Here is a 20,992-nt window from a genome sequence, read left to right on the forward strand (position 1 = left end):
GAACTGGGGCAACTTCTTCCCCCACTACACTATATGGCCAAGAATTTAGGGGTTCCTATTGGGCATACAGGGTCACATGGGTTTGCACTGCTCTACTCTTAAAGGTACACAACATACATAAATAACATATATATCATGATACCATGATATTTATGGAAAAATATTAAACCTCTGGTAAAGTGCTGGAACATAATAGAAACAATAATCAGTCCCTCAGTGGGCCCAACACCTGTGCTGCCGGTATGCCTGAGAAAGTCCGAAGCCACAGGACAGCCTTTGGTGCTGGGACACCACAGTAGTGTAGCTTATTTGTTTACATATGAGTTTATTAGGAGGTAGTCTGCTGGCCATGATTAGGTAGGATGCCCTTCTGCTGCTTGCAGTATTGTTTATTGTGAGCACTCTGCTGCCAGTACTGTTTAATGTGAGCATTCTACTAGTAGTATTTTTTATTTTGAGCACTCTGCTGGCAGTATTTTTTATGGGCACTTAGTTGTCAGTGTTGTTTATTGTGAGCACTCTACTATGGATGTATTGTGCAGTGAGATTGTTTATTCTGGGCATTCTACTGGTGTAGTATATACATTTCATTAGAAAAAATTGCTTGACGTGTCAAAAGTTTTGATCAGTCATGGTGTGAATGTTCAGTTCCCCACAATCCTTAAAACAAGAGGGGGAAGCACATTGTTATGCGCATCACTCCCCAGCTTCCTGTTTTTTTCCATCTCACTGCACAAGGCAAGCTCTATAAACTTGTAATGGAGCTCATTTTATGCAATGAGACCGAGATCACAGTGATAAGGATGGTCTTCTATGGATGCCAGAAGAAAAGCTCTTCATATATATTAGACCAGGATTTGAGGGAGCGTTAATTTCCGTGTCCATTTTGCTTTCTTCTAATTTAAATAGGTTATTTCATGTTAAAAGGAGATCGGATTGCAGTTTTCAGTACAGAGATCTTATACATAGCCACCGATAAAATTCTGGTTGAATTTAGTCACCACTAGGGGGAACCAATGCATACAGTTCATATATAACCCTCAATACATCCATCTATGGTAAGCTCTTAAAGGGAACCTGTCACCCTGAAAATACTTTATATCTTTGTGGGAAAAAGATTCAGTGTAGCTTGAAACTATTGATTGAGGTCCTATCATTGCATGACAATGTCCACTGGACTCCTAAGAATGGAGATAGCAGGGAGTTCAACCAATGAGTTAGAAGTTATACTGAATTTTTTCCCACAATGATATACATCATCTGTTCAGATCTTTCTGTTCTATAACATGATTGTATGTGGCCATGTACATGATCTTTGTACTAAAAAGTGAAATTCCATCTCATTTTAACATGAAGTAATCTATTTAACCCCTTAAGGACCCAACCATTTTACACCTTAGGACCCGGCCATTTTTTGCACATCTGACCACTGTCACTTTAAAGATTAATAACTCTGGGATGCTTTTAGTCATCATTCTGATTCTGAGACTGTTTTTTCGTGACATATTCTACTTTAACATAGTGGTAAAATTTTTTGGTAATTTGCATCCTTCCTTGGTGAAAAATCCCAAAATGTGATGAAAAATTTGAAAATGTTGCATTTTTCTAACTTTGAAGCTCTCTGCTTGTAAGGGAAATGGATATTCCAAATAAAAAAAATTTTTTATTCACATATGCAATATGTCTAGTTTATGTTTGCATCATAAAATTGACGTGTTTTTACTTTTGGAAGACACCAGAGGGCTTCAAAGTTCAGCAGCAATTTTCCAATGTTTCACAAAATTTCCAAACTCACTATTTTTCAGGGACCAGTTCAGGTTTGAAGTGGATTTGAAGGGTCTTCATCTTAGAAATACCCCACAAATGACCCCATTATAAAAACTGCAGCCCCCAAAGTATTCAAAATGACATTCAGTCAGCGTTTTAACCCTTTAGGTGTTTCACAGGAATAGCAGCAAAGTGAAGGAAAATATTCACAATCTTCATTTTTTACACTCGCATGTTCTTGTAGACCCAATTTTTGAATTTTTACAAGGGGTAAAAGGAGAAACTTTATACTTGTATTTGTAGCCCAATTTCTCTCGAGTAAGCACATACCTTATATGTCTATGTAAATTGTTCGGCAGGCGCAGTAGAGGGCTCAGAAGCGAAGGAGCGACAAGGGGATTTTGGAGAGTACTTTTTCTGATATGGTTTTTGGGGGGCATGTTGCATTTAGGAAGCCCCTATGGTGCCAGAACAGCAAAAAAAAAAAAAACACATGCCATACCATTTTGGAAACTAGACCCCTCGGGGAACGTAACAAGGAATTAAGTGAGCCTTAATACCCCACAGGTGTTTCACGACTTTTGCATATGTAAAAAAAAAAAAAAAAATTCACAAAAATGTGTGTTTCCCCCCAAATTTCACATTTTTGCAAGGGTTAATAGCAGAAAATACCCCCCAAAATTTGTAACCCCATCTCTTCTGAGTATGGAGGTACCCCATAAGTTGACCTGAAGTGCACTATGGGCGAATTACAATGCTCAGAAGAGGAGGAGTCATATTTGGCTTTTTGAGAGCAAATTTTGCTAGGGGGGCATGTCGCATTTAGGAAGCCCCTATGGTGCCAGAACAGCAAAATAACCCCCATATGGCATACCATTTTGGAAACTAGACCCCTTGAGTAATGTAACAAGGAATTAAGTGAGCCTTAATACCCCACAGGGGTTTCACGACTTGCATATGGAAAAAAAAAATTTTTTTTAATAAAATGTGTGTAACCCCATTTCTTCTGAGTATGGAGGTACCCCATAAGTTGACCTGAAGTGCACTACGGGCGAACTACAATGCTCAGAAGAGAAGGAGTCATATTTGGCTTTTTGAGAGCAAATTTTGCTTGGGGTGCATGTTGCATTTGAGAAGCCCCTATGGTGCCAGAACAGCAAAAAAAAAAAAATACCATTTTAGAAACTAGACCCCTTGAGGAACGTAACAAGGAATTAAGTGAGCCTTAACCTCTTAAGGACGCAGGGCGTATGGATACGCCCTGCATCCCGAGTCCTTAAGGACGCAGGGCGTATCCATACGCCCGTGGGAATTCCGGTCCCCACCGCTAGCCGGTTGGGGACCGGAGCCGGATGCCTGCTGAAATCTTTCAGCAGGCATCCCGGCATATCGCCCAGGGGGGTCATTATGCCCCCCCATGTCGGCGATCGCCGCAGATCGCTGGACAATTCAGTCCAGCGATCTGCGGCGATTCCGGGTCAATCGGGTCTCCAGTGACCCGGTGACCCGGAATTACTGGCTGTTCGGGGCCGTCTCTGACGGCCCCGAACAGCCAGAGCCTGCAGGGGTGAGGTGGCACTGGTGCCACCTCACGATCGCCCTGATTCGTCGGCCGGATTACCGGCCGACCAATCAGGGCGCCTGCTGCGGGTGTCACTCCCGCACCCGCTCCGCCCCTCTTCCGGAGGGCGTGAGCGGGTGCGGGAAGACGACCCCGGGTGCTGGGGACCCCGATCCCCGGCGTTAATGTTGGGATCGGGGCCCCAGGAGCGACGGCGGCGGCGAGGGACAGCCAGCGATGGAGCAGCAGCAGGAGGTGAGTTACAGCCTCCTGCTGTTGCTTAGCAACAGCTCCCAGCATGCAAAAAGGGCATGCTGGGAGCTGTAGTTATGCAACAGCAGGAGGCAGACCACCACAACTCCCAGCATTCCCTTATGGGCATGCTGGGACTTATGGTTTTGCAACAGCTGGAGGCACATTCTTTCTATGGAAAAGTGTACCTTCAGCTGTTGTGTAACTACAACTCCCAGCTTGCACAAACAGCTAAAGTGCATGCTGGGAGTTGTAGTGGTGCATCTGCTGGTATCGGGCTGCAAGTTTGAGCTGCAGCAAATTTTCTGCAACAGCTCAAACTGCCAGCGAGAAACTACTGTGAACCCCCGCCCGTGCGACTGTACCCTAAAAACACTACACTACACTAACAAAAAATAAAATAAAAAGTAAAAAACACTACATATACACATACCCCTATACAGCCCCCCTCCCCTCCCCAATAAAAATGAAAAACGTCTGGTACGCCACGGTTTCCAAAACGGAGCCTCCAGCTGTTGCAAAACAACAACTCCCAGTATTGTCGGACAGCCGTTGACTGTCCAGGAATGCTGGGAGTTTTGCAACAGCTGGAGGCACCCTGTTTGGGAATCACTGGCGTAGAATACCCCTATGTCCACCCCTATGCAATCCCTAATTTAGGCCTCAAATGCGCATGGCGCTCTCACTTTGGAGCCCTGTCGTATTTCAAGGCAACAGTTAAGGGTCACATATGGGGTATCGCCGTACTCGGGAGAAATTGGGCTTCAAATTTTGGGGGGTATTTTCTGCTTTAACCCTTTGTATAAATGTAAATTTTTTGGGAAACCAAGCATTTTAGGTACATTTTTTTATTTTTTTTTACATATGCAAAAGTCGTGAAACACCTGTAGGGTATTAAGGTTCACTTAACCCCTTGTTACATTCCCCGAGGGCTCTAGTTTCCAAAATGGTATGCCATGTGGGTTTTTTTTGCGGTCCTGGCACCATAGGGGCTTCCTAAATGCGGCATGCCCCCAGAGCAAAATTTGCTTTCAAAAAGCCAAATGTGACTCCTTCTCTTCTGAGACCTGTAGTGCGCCAACAGAGCACTTTTCACCCCCATATGGGGTGTTTTCTGAATCGGGAGAAATTGGGCTTCAAATTTTGGGGGGTATTTTCTGCTTTAACCCTTTGTAAAAATGTAAAATTTTTGAGAAACCAAGCATTTTAGGTAAAAAATATACATTTTTTTTTACATATGCAAAAGTCGTGAAACCCCTGTGGGGTATTAAGGTTCACTTTACCCCTTGTTACATTCCCCAAGGGGTCTAGTTTACAAAATGGTATGCCATGTGTTTTTTTTTGCTGTCCTGGCACCACAGGGGCTTCCTAAATGCGGCATGCCCCCAGAGCAAAATTTGCTTGCAAAAAGCCAAATGTGACTCCTTCTCTTCTGAGACCTGTAGTGCGCCAGCAGAGCACTTTTCACCCCCATATGGGGTGTTTTCTGAATCGGGAGAAATTGGGCTTCAAATTTTGGGGGGTATTTTCTGCTTTAACCCTTTGTAAAAATGTCAAATTTTTGAGAAACCAAGCATTTTAGGTAAAAAATATATATCTTTTTTTACATATGCAAAAGTCGTGAAACCCCTGTGGGGTATTAAGGTTCACTTTACCCCTTGTTACATTCCCCAAGGGGTCTAGTTTCCAAAATGGTATGCCATGTGTTTTTGTTTTGCTGTTTTGACACCCTAGGGGCTTCCTAAAGGTGACATGCCCCCCTAAAACCATTTCAGAAAAACGTACTCTCCAAAATCCCCTTGTCGCTCCTTCCCTTCTGAGCCCTCTACTGCACCCGCCGAACAATTAACACAGACATATGAGGTATGTGCTTACTCGAAAGAAATTGGGCTACAAATATAAGTATAAATTTTCTCCTTTTACCCCTTGCAAAAATTCAGAAATTGGGTCTACAAGAACATGCGAGTGTAAAAAATGAAGATTTTGAATTTTCTCCTTCACTTTGCTGCTATTCCTGTGAAACACCTAAAGGGTTAAAACACTTACTGAATGTCATTTTGAATACTTTGGGGGGTGCAGTTTTCATAATGGGGTCATTTATGGGGTATTTCTAATATGAAGACCCTTCAAATCCACTTCAAACCTGAACTGGTCCCTGAAAAATATCGAATTTGAAAATTTTGTGAAAAATTTGAAAATTGCTGCTGAACTTTGAAGCCCTCTGGTGTCTTCCAAAAGTAAAAACACGTCAATTTTATGATGCAAACATAAAGTAGACATATTGTATATGTGTTCCAAAAAAATATATATTTTGAATATCCATTTTCCTTACAAGCTGAGAGCTTCAAAGTTAGAAAAATGCAAAATTTTCATTTTTTTCATCAAATTTTGGGATTTTTCACCAAGAAAGGATGCAAGTTACCACAAAATTTTACCAGTATGTTAAAGTAGAATATGTCACGAAAAAACAATCTCGGAATCAGATTGATAACTAAAAGCATTCCAGAGTTATTAATGTTTAAAGTGACAGTGGTCAGAATTGCAAAAAAGGGCTCAGTCCTTAAGGTGAAAAAGGGCTCAGTCCTTAAGGGGTTAATACCCCACAAGGGTTTCACGACTTTTGCATCTGTAAACATTTTTTTTTTCACTAAAATGTGTTTTCCCCCAAATTTCACATTTTTGCAAGGGTTAATAGCAGAAAAAAAAAATAAATTTGTAACCCTTATCTCTTCTGAGTATGGAGGTACCCCATAAGTTGACCTAAAGTGCACTACGGGTGAACTACAATGCTCAGAAGAGAAGGAGTCATATTTGGCTTTTTGAAAGCAAATTTTGCTTGGAGGGCATGATGCATTTAGGAAGCCCCTATGGTGCCAGAACAGCAAAAAAAAAAAAAAAAAACACATGGCATACCATTTTGGAAACTAGACCCCTTGAGGAACGTAACAAGGAATTAAGTGAGCCTTAATACCCCACAGGGGTTTCACGACTTTTGCATATGTAAAAATGTATATATATTTTTTCACAAAAATGTGTGTTTCCCCCCCAAATTTCACATTTTTGCAAGGGTTAATAGCAGAAAATACCCCCCAAAATTTGTAGCCCCAGCTCTTCTGAGTATGGAGGTATCCCATAAGTGGAGCTGAAGTGTACTGCGGGCGAAATACAATGCTCAGAAGAGAAGGAGTCACATTTGCAAACTTTGCTGAAATGGGGGGGACATGTCGCATTTAGGAAGCCCCTATGGTGCCAGGACAGCAAAAAGAAACAAAAAACACATGGCATACCATTTTGGAAACTAGACCCCTTGAGGAACGTAACAAGGGGTAAAGTAAGCCTTAATACCCCACAGGGGTTTCACGACTTTTGCATATGTAAAATAAATTTTAAAAAATTCACTAAAAGGGGGTTTCCCCAAAATTTTTCATTTTTACAAGGGTTAATAGCAGAAAAGACCCCCCAAAATTTGTAAATACATTTCTTTGGAATAAGGACATACGTTCATTTTTGATGATTTTCGCTCCGCGGGTGCACACCAGGTCTTTGAGTGGGAGGTCAGTCATGGGGCCTTGAGCTTATTATAGCAGCCAGGATGTGGGACCCCCCCCTCAAGGAGCATTAATGGGGGGAGCACTATGGGGGACAACGGGCCGTAACTGGGGTAGACCGGTGGGGTACAGAGGCCCGTAATATGGGCTACAGTGGGCCAGAAAACTATAAATCATAAAATAATAAAACAGGATATGTTCCCAGAATGATGACCCAGATCATAGCCAAAACTAAAAAAAATATGCCCGCCCCAAACCCTATGCTCTGAGTCATCATTCTGGGAATGTGATGTGTGTGGCCGTCCCTAACCTGTTGCCTCAAATGCGCACCCGCTCAGGTGGAGAGAGAGCGCTGCACATTTGAGGCAACATAAAAAAGTCCCCGATGATAGTGACTCAGTGACCTATGACCCATTTTTGAAAAAACACCCCCAGAGGTCTTATCAGGTTTTGTTTTTTTTCAGGTTTTTTTGGGGGCAATTTAGTGATTTATGGGGGTTATATTTTGGAATGTACTCTGGACTTGGTATAATGGTCAAATTATGGAAAATTCAAATGAAAGGGAAAATTTAGTGCTCCATGGAAGTGTGATACTCCCTAAAGCAGCCTACACAGAGGCCCGGATTATCTGGCCAAGTGTCACACTGATACCTGGTGTCCTTCCGCATCCCCTTCCTGTAACACACTCTGCATTTTTTCTGGGATCGCCCCTTCTTTCCACTGTGGGGGATCTCACCTGGAAAGTGTTGGCCTGGGACGATCCTGGCGCCTATAACTCCAGACCCTTGAGAAGTCCGGCCTGATCTTTCCCGGTCAGCAAAGATCAGGAAACTTAGGACTTCTTCTTGGTACTGGAGGAATGTCTCTGTGTTGCCAGCGTACTGGGAAAGTACAAAAGCGTTGTACATGACAACCTGTACCAAGAAGACCGCAACTTTTTTGTACCATACCCGTGTTTTCCGCATGGCGTTATATGGCTTAAAGGGTAGCTCCCACCATCCTATTTTATTTTTTTTTGCTAGCCCGTTCCCTCCCACCCTGCATACCCCGTTCCCTCATTACACTTGCATTTACTGCAGAGTCCGTCAGCGGGCGTGCAGGGATAGCGGCGGCAACGAGGCGGCAGCGGCGGCGATGTGCGGGAGGAGTGGCCTCCCAGCCAGTGGCCGGGGAGCCAATGCGCTTGCTCCTGCCTGTCTGATTGACAGGCAGGGAGCGAGTGCAGCCTAACTGAAAAAGGACTGATTGCCACTCCAAAATCAGTCCTTTTTCAGTAGCCGGTTTTTAAATGTAAATTAAACCTTTTTAATGAAAAAAAATAAAATAAAAGTATATTAGAGATATGTTGTAATACATAAGTACTACAACATATCAAAAAATAAAGTTAGTGACAGTGCCCATTTAAGGACTTGATCTTGACTTCATGTGTGGTGCTTGGTGTAAAAAGTGTAATAACAGTAATAGAAACAAAAGCTGCGGCAAAAAAAAAAGGGGGATGGCACACGCAGCTCCTTGAACCCCTAATAGGACCCGGGGTCAGGGATCAGACCCTAATAGGACCCTGGGGGACCTATTAGGGGGGCAGGGGAGAGGGGAATGTACTTTTTTTAAAAACTTTTTTTTAAACTTTTATTTCACTTTTTAACTGATTTACTCCTACCTGGCCCTGCAATCAGCTCTCCCTATTCTACGGCTCCTGAGGGGGCTCCGGAGCTCTGAGGGGGGATCCACGGTCTTCTCCTCACTGCTGCACCCGCTGACTGAACGAAGAGGGCGGGTGCAGCAGCGGGAAGGGACCTTTAACCCCTTCTCTGCCGCTCTGCTATTGGCTGGATGATCACCAGCCAATAGCAGCGTTGCTGGGGCGGTGACAGTATTGTCACCACTCCCCAGCAACGGCAGGTGATAGGTGGTGTACTGTACACCGCCGATCACCATTTATTTCCCGAATCGCCGAAGATCGCCGACATGCGGGGGTCCCGGGACCCCCCTCGGCATTTGCACGGCATGCCTGCTGAAGGATATCAGCAGACATGCCGTTCCGATCTCTGCCCGGCATGCGGCAGGGACCGGAATACGCCAGGACGTACGGGGATGTCCTGGGTCCTTAAAGCCCAGGGTGCTGGGACGTCCCCGTACGTCCTGGGTCCTTAAGGGATTAAATAAAAAAAAATGGATATGGAAATTGACATTTCTTTAACCCCTTAACGACGCAGGACGTATATTTACGTCCTGCGCCGGCTCCCGCGATATGAAGCGGGATCGTGCCGCGATCCTGCATCATATCGCGTCGGTCCCGGCGCTCATCAACGGCCGGGACCCGCTGCTAATACCACACATCGCCGATCGCGGCCATGTGTGGTATTAACCCTTTAGAAGCGGCGGTCAAAACTGACCGCTGCTTCTAAAGTGAAACTGAAAGTGACCCGGCTGCTCAGTCGGGCTGTTCGGGACCGCCGCGGTGAAATCGCGGCGTCCCGAACAGCTGACCGGACACCGGGAGGGCCCTTACCTGCCTCCTCGGTGTCCGATCGACGAATGACTGCTCCGTGCCTGAGATCCAGGCAGGAGCAGTCAAGCGCCGATAATGCTGATCACAGGCGTGTTAATACACGCCAGTGATCAGCATAGGAGATCAGTGTGTGCAGTGTTATAGGTCCCTATGGGACCTATAACACTGCAAAAAAATGTAAAAAAAAGTGTTAATAAAGGTCATTTAACCCCTTCCCTAATAAAAGTTTGAATCACCCCCCTTTTCCCATAAAAAAAATAAAACAGTGTAAAAAAAATAAATAAATAAACATATGTGGTATCGCCGCGTGCGTAAATGTCCGAACTATAAAAATATATCATTAATTAAACCGCACGGTCAATGGCGTACGCGCAAAAAAATTCCAAAGTCCAAAAAAGCGTATTTTGGTCACTTTTTATACCATTAAAAAAATGAATAAAAAGTGATCAAAAAGTCCGATCAAAACAAAAATCATACCGATAAAAACTTCAGTTCACGGCGCAAAAAATGAGTCCTCATACCGCCCCATACGTGGAAAAATAAAAAAGTTATAGGGGTCAGAAGAGGACATTTTTAAACGTATAAATTTTCCTGCATGTAGTTATGATTTTTTCCAGAAGTGCGACAAAATCATACCTATATAAGTAGGGTATCATTTTAACCGTATGGACCTACAGAATAATGATAAGGTGTAATTTTTACCGAAATACGCACTGCGTAGAAACGGAAGCCCCCAAAAGTTACAAAATGGGGTTTTTTTTTTCGATTTTTGTCGCACAATGATTTTTTTTTCCGTTTCGCCGTGCATTTTTGGGTAAAATGACTAATGTCACTGCAAAGTAGAATTGGCGACGCAACAAATAAGCCATAATATGGATTTTGAGGTGGAAAATTGAAAGGGTTATGATTTTTAAAAGATAAGGAGGAAAAAACGAAAGTGTAAAAACGGAAAAACCCTGAGTCCTTAAGGGGTTAAGGGTCCTTAAAGGGGTACTTTGCCCCTAGACATCTGTACCCCCATCCAAAGGATAGGCGATAAGATGTCTGATCACGGGGGTCCCAGCTGCGGGACCCACGCAGTCAGACATCTTATCCCCTATCCTGCGAAGCACCCGGCATTCGTTTAGAACGCTGGGTGCGGGAGTCACGGCCGACACCTGCCCGCCCATAGACTTGCATTGAGGGGGCATGGTCGTGCCATCACAACCCCTTCTGCCCGCATCAAGCGTTCGGAAAAAAAACTTCAGAATGCTGGGGCAGTTGAGTACCCCTTTAAATACCAGTCTAATATATGGAGGGCTCTTCTTTGGGCAGCTATGAAAGATCAGCCTATTTAATATGCGCAGCACACCCTTGTTTGTCCCCAAATGAAGCAGTGCAAAAGATATCTGTCAGCTATTACTCTCTCCATCCCCCTATAGAAATAAGCATATATGCATTTTGTCTTGTTATTATCTCATACGTTAGGCCAGATTAACACGTAATCTTTCTTTTATAATGATCTATATTTTTTGTTGGTTTTTCTACTGTGACATAATGTTTTCACTTTTAGTCCTAAACTAGTAAGACAATTGTATCGGTGAACGCCAAGGGGAAAAATGTCACCAGTCAGCTATAGATCCTGCATTATTTGAATATGTAAGTAATTATATTGTTGAGCTGGCAGCCCTGCCACCCAGTACTGCATACCACAAGCATTGCATATGTTAATATATATTCTCATCATCGCCCATACTGAGAACATGGTCAAAGGGAGAAAACAGTGGCCAAGTGTTTCACCAACCCCGGATGTCTCAGACGGTCAATGAGTCATCTGCTTGGCCTTGTCCCAAGAGTAGTGAACATAAAGCTTTCATTCTGAATGAACCATAGTGTTAATAATATACTTAGTACATCTTTGTTACCCCTCCTGCATTGTCTGCAAAATCCCCCAGCATATCTCCTGCAAAGGGAACCTGTCATCACTTTCATGCTGCCTGAACTAGGAGTCATCAGGGTGGTCTCCAGTGGCTTCTCCTCGCCCCACCAGCCATGATTGATAGATCTCAGTCCTTCTCTTGCTGGCTCTGGACTCTGTTCACAGATGTCTCCTCCAGGAGTTGGAGTGAGATATTGCAGGAAAAAACATTATATATATATTTATATATATCGACTAGCTCCAGAAAGTTAAACAGAATTGTAAATTATTTCTATTTAAAAAAATCTTAATCCTTCCAGTAGTTTTCAGCTGCTGAAGTTGAGTTGTTCTTTTCTTTCTGACTTTATGCTGACATCTCTGCTTGTCTCAGGAACTGCACGAAGTATTAAAGGTTTGCTATGGGAATTTGCTCCTACTCTGGACAGTTCCTGAGACAAGCAGAGGTGTCAGCAGAGAGCACTGTTGTCAGACAAAAAAGAACAACAACTTAAGCAGCTGATTACTACTGGAAGGATTAAGATTTTATAATAGAAGTTATTTACAAATCTGTTTAACTTTCTGGTGCCAGTTGATATATCAAAAAAGTTTTTTCCTGGAATACCCCTTTAAAAGTTGCCTTATATACCAAGAGCACTGATATTTTGGAGTGTGTGTATTTTTATTTAGTGACTATCACTAATTATGGGTCACTATTTTATTTTATATTCTTATTTATTGTAAAGTTCCATTCATTCCATGCCACTGTACATAAGAAAAGGGGTTAAATACTTAATTTGCATCACGTATAATAGACAAGAATTAAAGGAGAAGAAGCTGATCGTGGGGGTCCGACCACTGGCACTCAGCTGGCGCAAATTTCCCGAACGGGACCAGGCTCTCATTGTGGAGCAAGTGCTGCAGACAGCTTGAGCTCCATTCATTTCTATGGGAGCGCCAAAGAGACCCCAGTACAGCACTCGGGAATCTCCGGTGCTCCCATAGAAATGAATACCGGTAGAAATCACGCACTCCACTGACAGCCAGGATTCCATTGAAGAGATGACTGGAGTACCCCTTTAAATGGATGACAAACTGGTACATAAGGAGAAAACAACTTGGCCACAAGGGCTTACAATCTGAAAGGTAAGGGTGGGGGTAGTAGGTGAGGGGAGGAGCTGTTCACATGCAATGGCTGTAGGGTTACAGTAGATTCTAGGCTTTTCTGAGATGGGTTTCAAGCTGATTCTGATGGTAAATAGGAGTAGTTAGAAAGTCTGAGGTAGCGAGATTCAGGGTAGGGGTGAAAAAGAGAAATCTTTGAGATTCTTGTGTGAGGAGCAGAATAGAGGAGAGCACAGAGTGATGTCTTGTGAGGATCAGAGATTACCTGAGGGTAGGTATCAGGAGACCTTTTTAGAGATAGAGGTGACAGGTTGGGGACAGACTTGTATGTCTGTTTGTTATTTGAACTGAATTCAATGGGCAGCGAAGGGATTGGCAGAGGGGAGAGGGGAAACAAGGGGGGGGGGAGATTTTATTTGTGCTCAGGGCTTAAAATGTGACAACTTACCTGTAACCATCTTACAATAACACATAAATACCATAAACATAATAAGCGGCTGAAGTGTGCCATAACGGCGAACGAGGGCACGCCTGTAGAGGGCCTGTAGTAGAAATGGAAAAGAAAAGGGAGGGTTGGGTGGGTGCACGAACGCAAGACATGCCCCGAGGAAGGGGATTGTGGGCATTATATAGGCCAACGCCCCTCCCACAAACACAGCCCTGCGGGCTTAAGCCCTTAAGGACGCAGCCCTTTTTTTGCAAATCTGAACACTGTCCCTATAAGCATTATTAACTCTGGAATGCTTTTACTTTTCATTCTGATTCCGAGATTGTTTTTTCGTGACATATTCTACTTTTTATTAGTGGTAAAATTTCGTCGATACTTGCTTCATTTCATGGTGAAAAATTCCAAATTTTGATGAAAATTTGGAAGAAAAATTTTACTTTAGAACTCTCTGCTCCCAAATAAATGATATATTGATTCACATATAAACAATATGTCTACTTTATGTTTGCATCATAAAGTTGACATGTTTTCACTTTTGGAAGACATCAGAGGGCTTCAAAGTTCAGCAGCAATTTTCCAATTCTTCACAAAATTTTCAAAATTGGTATTTTTAAGGGACCAGTTAAGTTTTGAAGTAGATTTTAGAGGCCTTCATATTAGAAATACCCCATAAATGACCCCATTGTAAAAACTGCACCCCAGAAAGTATTCAAAATGACACTCAGTAAGTGTGTTAACCCTTTATTTGTTTCACAGGAATAGCAGCAAACTGAAGGAGACATTTAATGTGTTCTTAAATTTAAATGTGTTCTTGTAGACCCAGTTTTTGAATTTTTACAAGGGGTAAAATAAGAGAAATCACCCTAAAATTGGTAACCCAATTTCTCTCGAGTAAGGAAACATCTCATGTGTATGTCAAGTGCTCCGTGGGTGCACTAGAGAGCTCAGAAGGGAAGGAGCAACAATGGGATTTTGGAAAATGAGTTTTTCTGAAATGGTTTTTGGGGGGCATGTCACATTTAGGAAACCCCAATGGTGCCAGAACAGAAAAAAAAAATCCCACATGGCATACTATTTTGGAAACTACACCCCTCAAGGAACAAGTAACAAGGGGTCCAGTGAGCCTTAACACCCCACGGGTGTTTGACGACTTTTCGTTAAAATTGGATGTGGAAATAATTTTTTTTTCCACTAAAATGATGTTTTTTCCCCAAATTTTATATTTTTACAAGCGGTAATAGGAGAAAATGTCCCCCAAAATTTGTAACCCCATCTCTTCTGAGTATGGAAATACCCCATGTGTGGATGTCAAGTGCTCTGCGGGCGCACTACATTGCTCAGTAAGAGAAGGAGTCACATTTGGCTTTTGGACAGCAAATTTTGCTGAAATGTTTTTTTTTTTGGGGGGGGGGGTCCTGTCACATTTATGGTGCCAGAATACCAAAAAAAAAAACACATAGTGTACTATTTTGGAAACTACACCCCTCAAGGAACGAAATAAGGGGTACAGTGAGCCTTAACACCCCACAGGTGTTTGACGACTTTTCGTTAAAGTCGGATGTGTAAATGAAAAAATAAATTTATTCACTAAAATGCAGTTTTTCCCCCAAATTTTACATTATCACAAGGGGTAATAGGAGAAAATGCCCCCCAAAATGTGTTACCCCATTGTGTGGACGTTAAGTGCTCTGCTGGCGCACTACAATACTCAGAATAGAAGAAGCGCCATTGAGCTTTTGTAGAAAGAATTTGTTTGAAATAGAAGTTGGGGCCTTGTGCGTTTACAAAGCCCCCCGTAGTGCCAGAACTGTGGACCCCCCACTTGTGACCCCATTTTGGAAACTACACCCCTCACAATTTAATAAGGGAGCATTTACACCACACTGCCATTTGACAGATCTTTGGAACAGTGGGCTGTGAAAATAAAAAAAAATATTTTTCATTTTCACGGACCACTGTTCCAAAAATCTGTCAGACACCTGTGGGGCGTAAATGCGCACTGTAGTGTGAGGGGTTTAGTTTCCAAAATGGGGTCACATGTGGTGGGGGAGTTAATTGTTCTGATACTATGGGGGGCTTTGGAAACACACGTGGCCTTCAATTCCGGAGAAATTTTCTCTCCAAACCCCCAATGGTGCTCCTTCTCTTCTGAGCATTGTAGTTCGCCTGCAGAGCTGACCCAGGAAAATAGTAGGATGGGTAAAGGGCGGAACAAACAAACAAAAAAAAGGAGCCGCCCCAAACCAGCAAGGCATGTGGCATGCTGGGATTTGTAGTTTTCAGGACAGCAAGAAACAGGAAATAGAAGCAAAGATAGGAAAACAAAGTTGGGGATAAAAAGACAACAAAGAACGGAAATACAGTAGCTTAAACAACAAGAATAGAAATGAAACAAAACAAATAGGGTAAGTGAAAAACGGAAAAACACGTTGACCCCCGGAGCACCCCTTTAAGGTAATGAACTCAACTAAAGCTGGACATGGCGCACAGCAGCAACAACAACAAACTATTGTATATACCTCATTGTTAATTAACTTATTATATATGTATGTCTATATATATATATATATATATATATATATATATATATATATATTTTATAATTACACACCTCTGTATTAGGTGCATATATACCGTATATACTCGAGTATAAGCCGACCCGAGTATAAGCCGAGACCCCTAATTTCAACCCAAAATCCCAGGAAAAGTTATTGACTCGAGTATAAGCCTAGGGTGGGAAATACATCATCCCCCCTGTCATCATCCAGACTCGTCATTAACATCCTCATCATCATCACCGCCTGTCATCATCCAGACCCTCATCATCATCAGGTTGAAGACCACTGCGGCCTTCGACATCCTCCAGCCCCCTCTCACCCCCTTTAGTTCTGTACAGTACTCACCTCCGCTCGGCGCTGGTCCGGTGCTGCAGGGCTGTCCGGTGAGTAGGTCGTCCGGTGGTATAGTGGTTCCGGGCTGCTATCTTCACCGGGGCGCCTCTTCTCCGCGCTTCCGGCCCGGAATAGAGGCGTTTCCTGGACGATGACGCAGAAGTACGTTGGCAATGAACGTACCTCTGCGTCGTTGTCAAGGCAACGTGACTATTCTGGGGCCGGGCCCGAAGCGCTTAGAAGAGGCCTCCCCGGTGAAGATAGCAGCCCGGAACCACTATCCCACTGGACCACCTCCTCTCCGGACAGTCCTGCAGCACCGGAACAGCGCCGAGCGGAGGTGAGTACTGTACAGAACTAAAGGGGGTGAGAGGGGGCTGGATGATGTCGAAGGCCGCAGTGGTCTTCAACCTGCGGACCTCCGGAGGTTTCAAAACTACAACTCCCAGCAAGCCCGGAGAGCCGATGGCTGCCCGGGCTTGCTGGGAGTTGTAGTTTTGAAACCTCTGGAGGTCCGCAGGTTGAAGACCACTGCGGGTCGAGAGTTCACTCGAGTATAAGCCGAGGGGGGTGTTTTCAGCACGAAAAATCGTGCTGAAAAACTCGGCTTATACTCGAGTATATACGGTGTATATATATATATATATATATATATATATATATATATATATATATATACATTTTTTTTTTTTTTTTTTTTTATAATTACATACCTCTGTATTAGGTATATATATATATATATATATATATATATATATATATTTTTTTTTTTATAATTATATACCTCTGTATTAGGTACACACTAACGACTGAGACACCCGGATATAAAAAAAAAAAAAGGGTAAATGCTGCTGCAACATGGCCCAGATAAAGCTGACATTTAGGCCCCCCCCCACTAGCCCAAGTACTGATATCAGGGTGTGAATCCAGTGCTGCGTTTTAATGCCCCCCTGGACACTAATAATAAAATGCTACTCAGCTGGCCAGTGGAGCTCTACAATCACTGAGCCAGTCACCACTAATTAACACAATCTGCTTGTATTTCCAATCGCCACGCTGACAGCCTCAGCGAAAGGAAAACAAGCACGTCACACAAATCATCTGCCGATGATACACTGCCCGCGCAGGCGACCCTACTCCCGCAGCATACCTGTAGCTAGCCCTCGTTCCCTGTCAGCATGTGATGAAGGCACAGAGTCTCCACCCACTGGCCCCGGTGTGCACCATAGTAACAGAGCACGCCGTGATCTAGCTGCCACAGGCCGCAGCGATGTGGAGAAGGGGCGGACCTCCATGTGTGGAGGTAAGCAAAACCCAGCAGAAACAGCACATATGAAGCAAATAACGTTGGCAAAGCCCTGCGCAGGCTAGTAGTGGCACCTGAGGACGCCCATAGCACAAACACAGATGCACTGAAGCTGGCAGTGAAAAGCCCCACAGGCTTAAAACAAAATCAGGCTTTAAAAAAATAACCACTCAGTTACCCCTTATTAACGGGGTAGCGGCACTTACCTAATCTGGCCAACTGCAATGTATTGTATGACACCAAAAAACACTAAACCTCCTCTGAACCTATGAGCTCACAGTAGTGTTTCTGCTAACAGAGAACACTACGAACGCAAGGCACGCCCCAAGGAAGGGGATTGAGGGCATTTTATAGGCCCACGCCCCTCCCACAAGCATAACCCTGCGGGCTTAATCACCTAATGGAGTGATCCCTCAAATTACAATGGCCTCAACATACAATAGTTTCAACATACAATGGTCTTTTCTGGACCATTGTAATTTGAAACCAGACTCAACATACAATGCAATGGACATTCCAGATCTGTGAAACATGTCAATGGCTGGAAGAACCAACCAATCAGAATGGACATTCACTGGTAAAACCACTGTATTACTAAAGCATATGCACTGAATTCCTGTCTGGTAGTGCCCCCTACAGTACAGGGAGGTATTACATGTTCTGTACTACTCTATACCTGTGCTGCTCCTTTGGACACCAGGTAAGAGCAGCTCCATTTTACTTTTTTAGGACATTGGGGGAAATTTATCAAAACCTGTGTAGAGGAAGAGTGGTGCAGTTACGAATAGCAACGAATCAGCTTGTTTCTTTCATTTTTCACAGGCCTCTTTAAAAATGAAAGAAACTAGCTGATTGGTTGCTAAGAGCAACTGCACCACTCTTCATCTGCACAGGTTTTGATAAATCTCCATTGTCTGTAATGTACAGGACCCTGAAGAAGCTCCTGTCCTCTACATAGATAGTGATTACAGCTTCCAACAGATCTTTCTTACTTTTATATGTAAGGATTTGCTTTATCTGTGTTAGTTATCTACTTATTTTTCTTTAATCCTCATTTTTCCTATTTTTGGATGACATTTTGGGGGCTTCAGAACCAATTACCAGGTTTACATAGAGTTATGGTCTCAACATACAATGGTCGTCCTGGAACCAATTAATATTGTAACTTGAGGGACCACTTTATATAAATCAGTTTTGGAGGGCATGCCCTGGTTTGTTGATGGTTATGGAGGTACACTCTTGCTGGGCGATGGACTACTGGAGCACTCACTGACTGGATCACTGATTATGGGGTACTAATATGCTAATGTCTTCTTGTCCTTGTCATCAATGTTGAGCAGACAACAAGCCACCTTTAGACCAAGGTCTTTCAAAATATATTATAAAATTCATTAACTCCTTAAGGACACATGACGTACCGGTACGTCATGAGTCTGCTCCCGATCTATAAGGCGGGCCCACGGCGTGCCGGGCCAAGCCTCTAACAACGGCCGGGAGCCGTGGCTAATAGCGCGCGGCATTGATCACGGTGCCGCGCGCTATTAACCCTTTAGACGCGGGGTTCAAAGTTGAACGCCGCATCTGAAGTGAAAGTGAAAGCATGTCGGTTAGCTCAGGGAGCTGTTCGGGATAGCCGCGGCGAAATCGCGGCATCCCGAACAGCTTACAGGACAGCTGGAGGATCCCTACCTGCCTCCTCGCTGTCCGATTGCCGAATGACTGCTCAGTGCCTGATATCCAGGCATGAGCAGTCAAGCGGCAGAATCATCGATCACTGTTTCCTATGAGAAACCACTGATCAATGTAATAGATCAGTGTGTGCAGTGTTATAGGTCCCTATGGGAGCTATAACACTGCAAAAAAAAGTGAAAAAAAAAGTGAATAAAGATCATTTAACCCCTTCCCTATTAATAGTTTGAATCACCCCCCTTTTCCCATAAAAAAACACATTGTAAATAAAAATAAAAATAAACATATGTGGTATCGCCGCGTGCGTAAATGTCTGAATTATAAAAAATATATAGTTAATTAAACCGCATGGTCAATGGTGTACGCGCAAAATTTTTTTGCATTTTTGGTCACTTTTTATATCATGAAAAAATTTATAAAAAGCGATCAATAAGTCCTATCAATGCAAAATTGGTACCGCTAAAAACTTCAGATCACGGCGCAAAAAATGAGCCCTCATACCAACCCATAAGCGGAAAAATAAAAAAGTTATAGGGGTCAGAAGATGACAATTTTAAACGTATTAATTTTCCTGCATGTAGTTATGATTTTTTCCAGAAGTCCGACAAAATCAAACCTATATAAGTAGGGTATCATTTTAATCGTATGGACCTACAGAAAAAATGTCATTTTTACCGAATAATGTACTACGTAGAAACGGAAGCCCCCAAAAGTTACAAAACAGCGTTTGTTTTTTTTTCAATTTTGTCTCACAATGATTTTTTTTTCCGTTTCACCGTAGATTTTTGGACAAAATGACTGATGTCATTACAAAGTAGAATTGGTGGCGCAAAAAATAAGCCACCATATGGATTTTTAGGTGCAAAATTGAAAGAGTTATGATTTTTTAAAGGCAAGGAGCAAAAAACGAAAATGCAAAAACGGGAAAACCCTCGGTCCTTAAGGGGTTAAAAAGTCTTAAAAATATAATGTTTCTTTGAATGTATGAAATTACTATATATGTGAGGAGGTGAAGGATATTGCATTCTTTAGATATGCACTCACTTGCTGGTGGCATTCTAGATTTTTTTTTTCCTCTTTATATCCAGTACCTGTAAGATCTTGCTAAACAAGTTATTTAGAGCTGTTTGGTGCCCTGTGTTTTTATCTTTCTCTGCCTTTCACACTAGAGTGGGTGATTCCTTATCACATTCAGTGTCTCATAGGGCAGGGCATTAAAAGAATGTTAGCTATGTTACGGTGTAATGTCAGTAAGGGGTTAATTGTATTCATGGCAGTGCTACCTGTATTACCATGTGTCCTCCTCCCAATCCTTGTCAAACTGGTTACACCACATGTAAAATATTGGTCTGTCACTAGACTTGGGAAAAAAATGCTAGATACACGTTTTACCTTGAACACCTGTGCAGTGAATGGAAGCTGCCCACATGATGGTCTAGTTTTATGGACATAGTCTGGTACCGGAAGGAGACGTTTGACATGCTGAGCCTCATGTACATCGTGTCTCCCTTTATAGTATGGTGAAAGATTCATTGGGAAATGCATTTCAACAGCATGTGTCATTTTCTGCTTATTTCCCATGTAGGCGTCGTTCCGAATCCTAGTCATCTATGAACATTTTCAACCTGTTTCCTGGCGGCTTTTTAGGCTGTGAAAGGTTAACCCCTTAAAGGAGACATTGTTTTTTCCTCCTCTTTTTTTTAAGAGCCATAACTCTTAATATTTATTGTGGGAAATTGATAAGAAACCCGCAACATTTGAGTGTTTTTGTATTTACGCAGTACACTTTATAGTAAACCTGGCATGTTCTCTTTATTCTGTGGGTCAATACATCTAAAATGATACCCATAAATTTATGCTTTTCTATTATTGTACTGTTTTTATATAAACTCAAACTTTTTTTTAATACAATTAGTATGTTTAAAATTATCCTCTTTTGACCCCTATAACTTTTTTTTTATTTTTCCATATATGGGAATGTATGAGGGGTCAACTTGAG

At 42.8% G+C, this 20,992-nt stretch overlaps 1 protein-coding gene and 1 long non-coding RNA gene across 3 annotated transcripts in view; one reads left to right on the forward strand and one right to left on the reverse strand.

The window, feature by feature from the left end:
- LOC130293334 (uncharacterized) overlaps positions 1-20,992 on the reverse strand; it is a 33,180-nt gene that overhangs the window by 10,736 nt on the left and 1,452 nt on the right. The window contains exon 1 of one of the 2 annotated variants that reach the window (XR_008848178.1): positions 17,511-17,604. The exons of the other annotated variant lie outside the window; for it this stretch is intronic. This is a non-coding gene — a long non-coding RNA (uncharacterized LOC130293334). Of the gene's footprint in view, positions 1-17,510; positions 17,605-20,992 lie in introns of those variants that run through there. 2 annotated transcript variants of the gene reach the window in all.
- The window catches only part of EPS8L1 (EPS8 like 1), a 151,873-nt gene continuing 147,938 nt past the window's right edge, over positions 17,058-20,992 (forward strand). Inside the window, exon 1 of the mRNA XM_056541869.1 lies at positions 17,058-17,301. The gene's annotated coding sequence lies outside the window, so the exon portion shown is untranslated. The remainder of the gene's footprint in view (positions 17,302-20,992) is intronic.

Source organism: Hyla sarda, chromosome 10, assembly GCF_029499605.1.
Source record: "Hyla sarda isolate aHylSar1 chromosome 10, aHylSar1.hap1, whole genome shotgun sequence".
In the NCBI taxonomy this organism is placed as follows: domain Eukaryota; kingdom Metazoa; phylum Chordata; class Amphibia; order Anura; family Hylidae; genus Hyla; species Hyla sarda.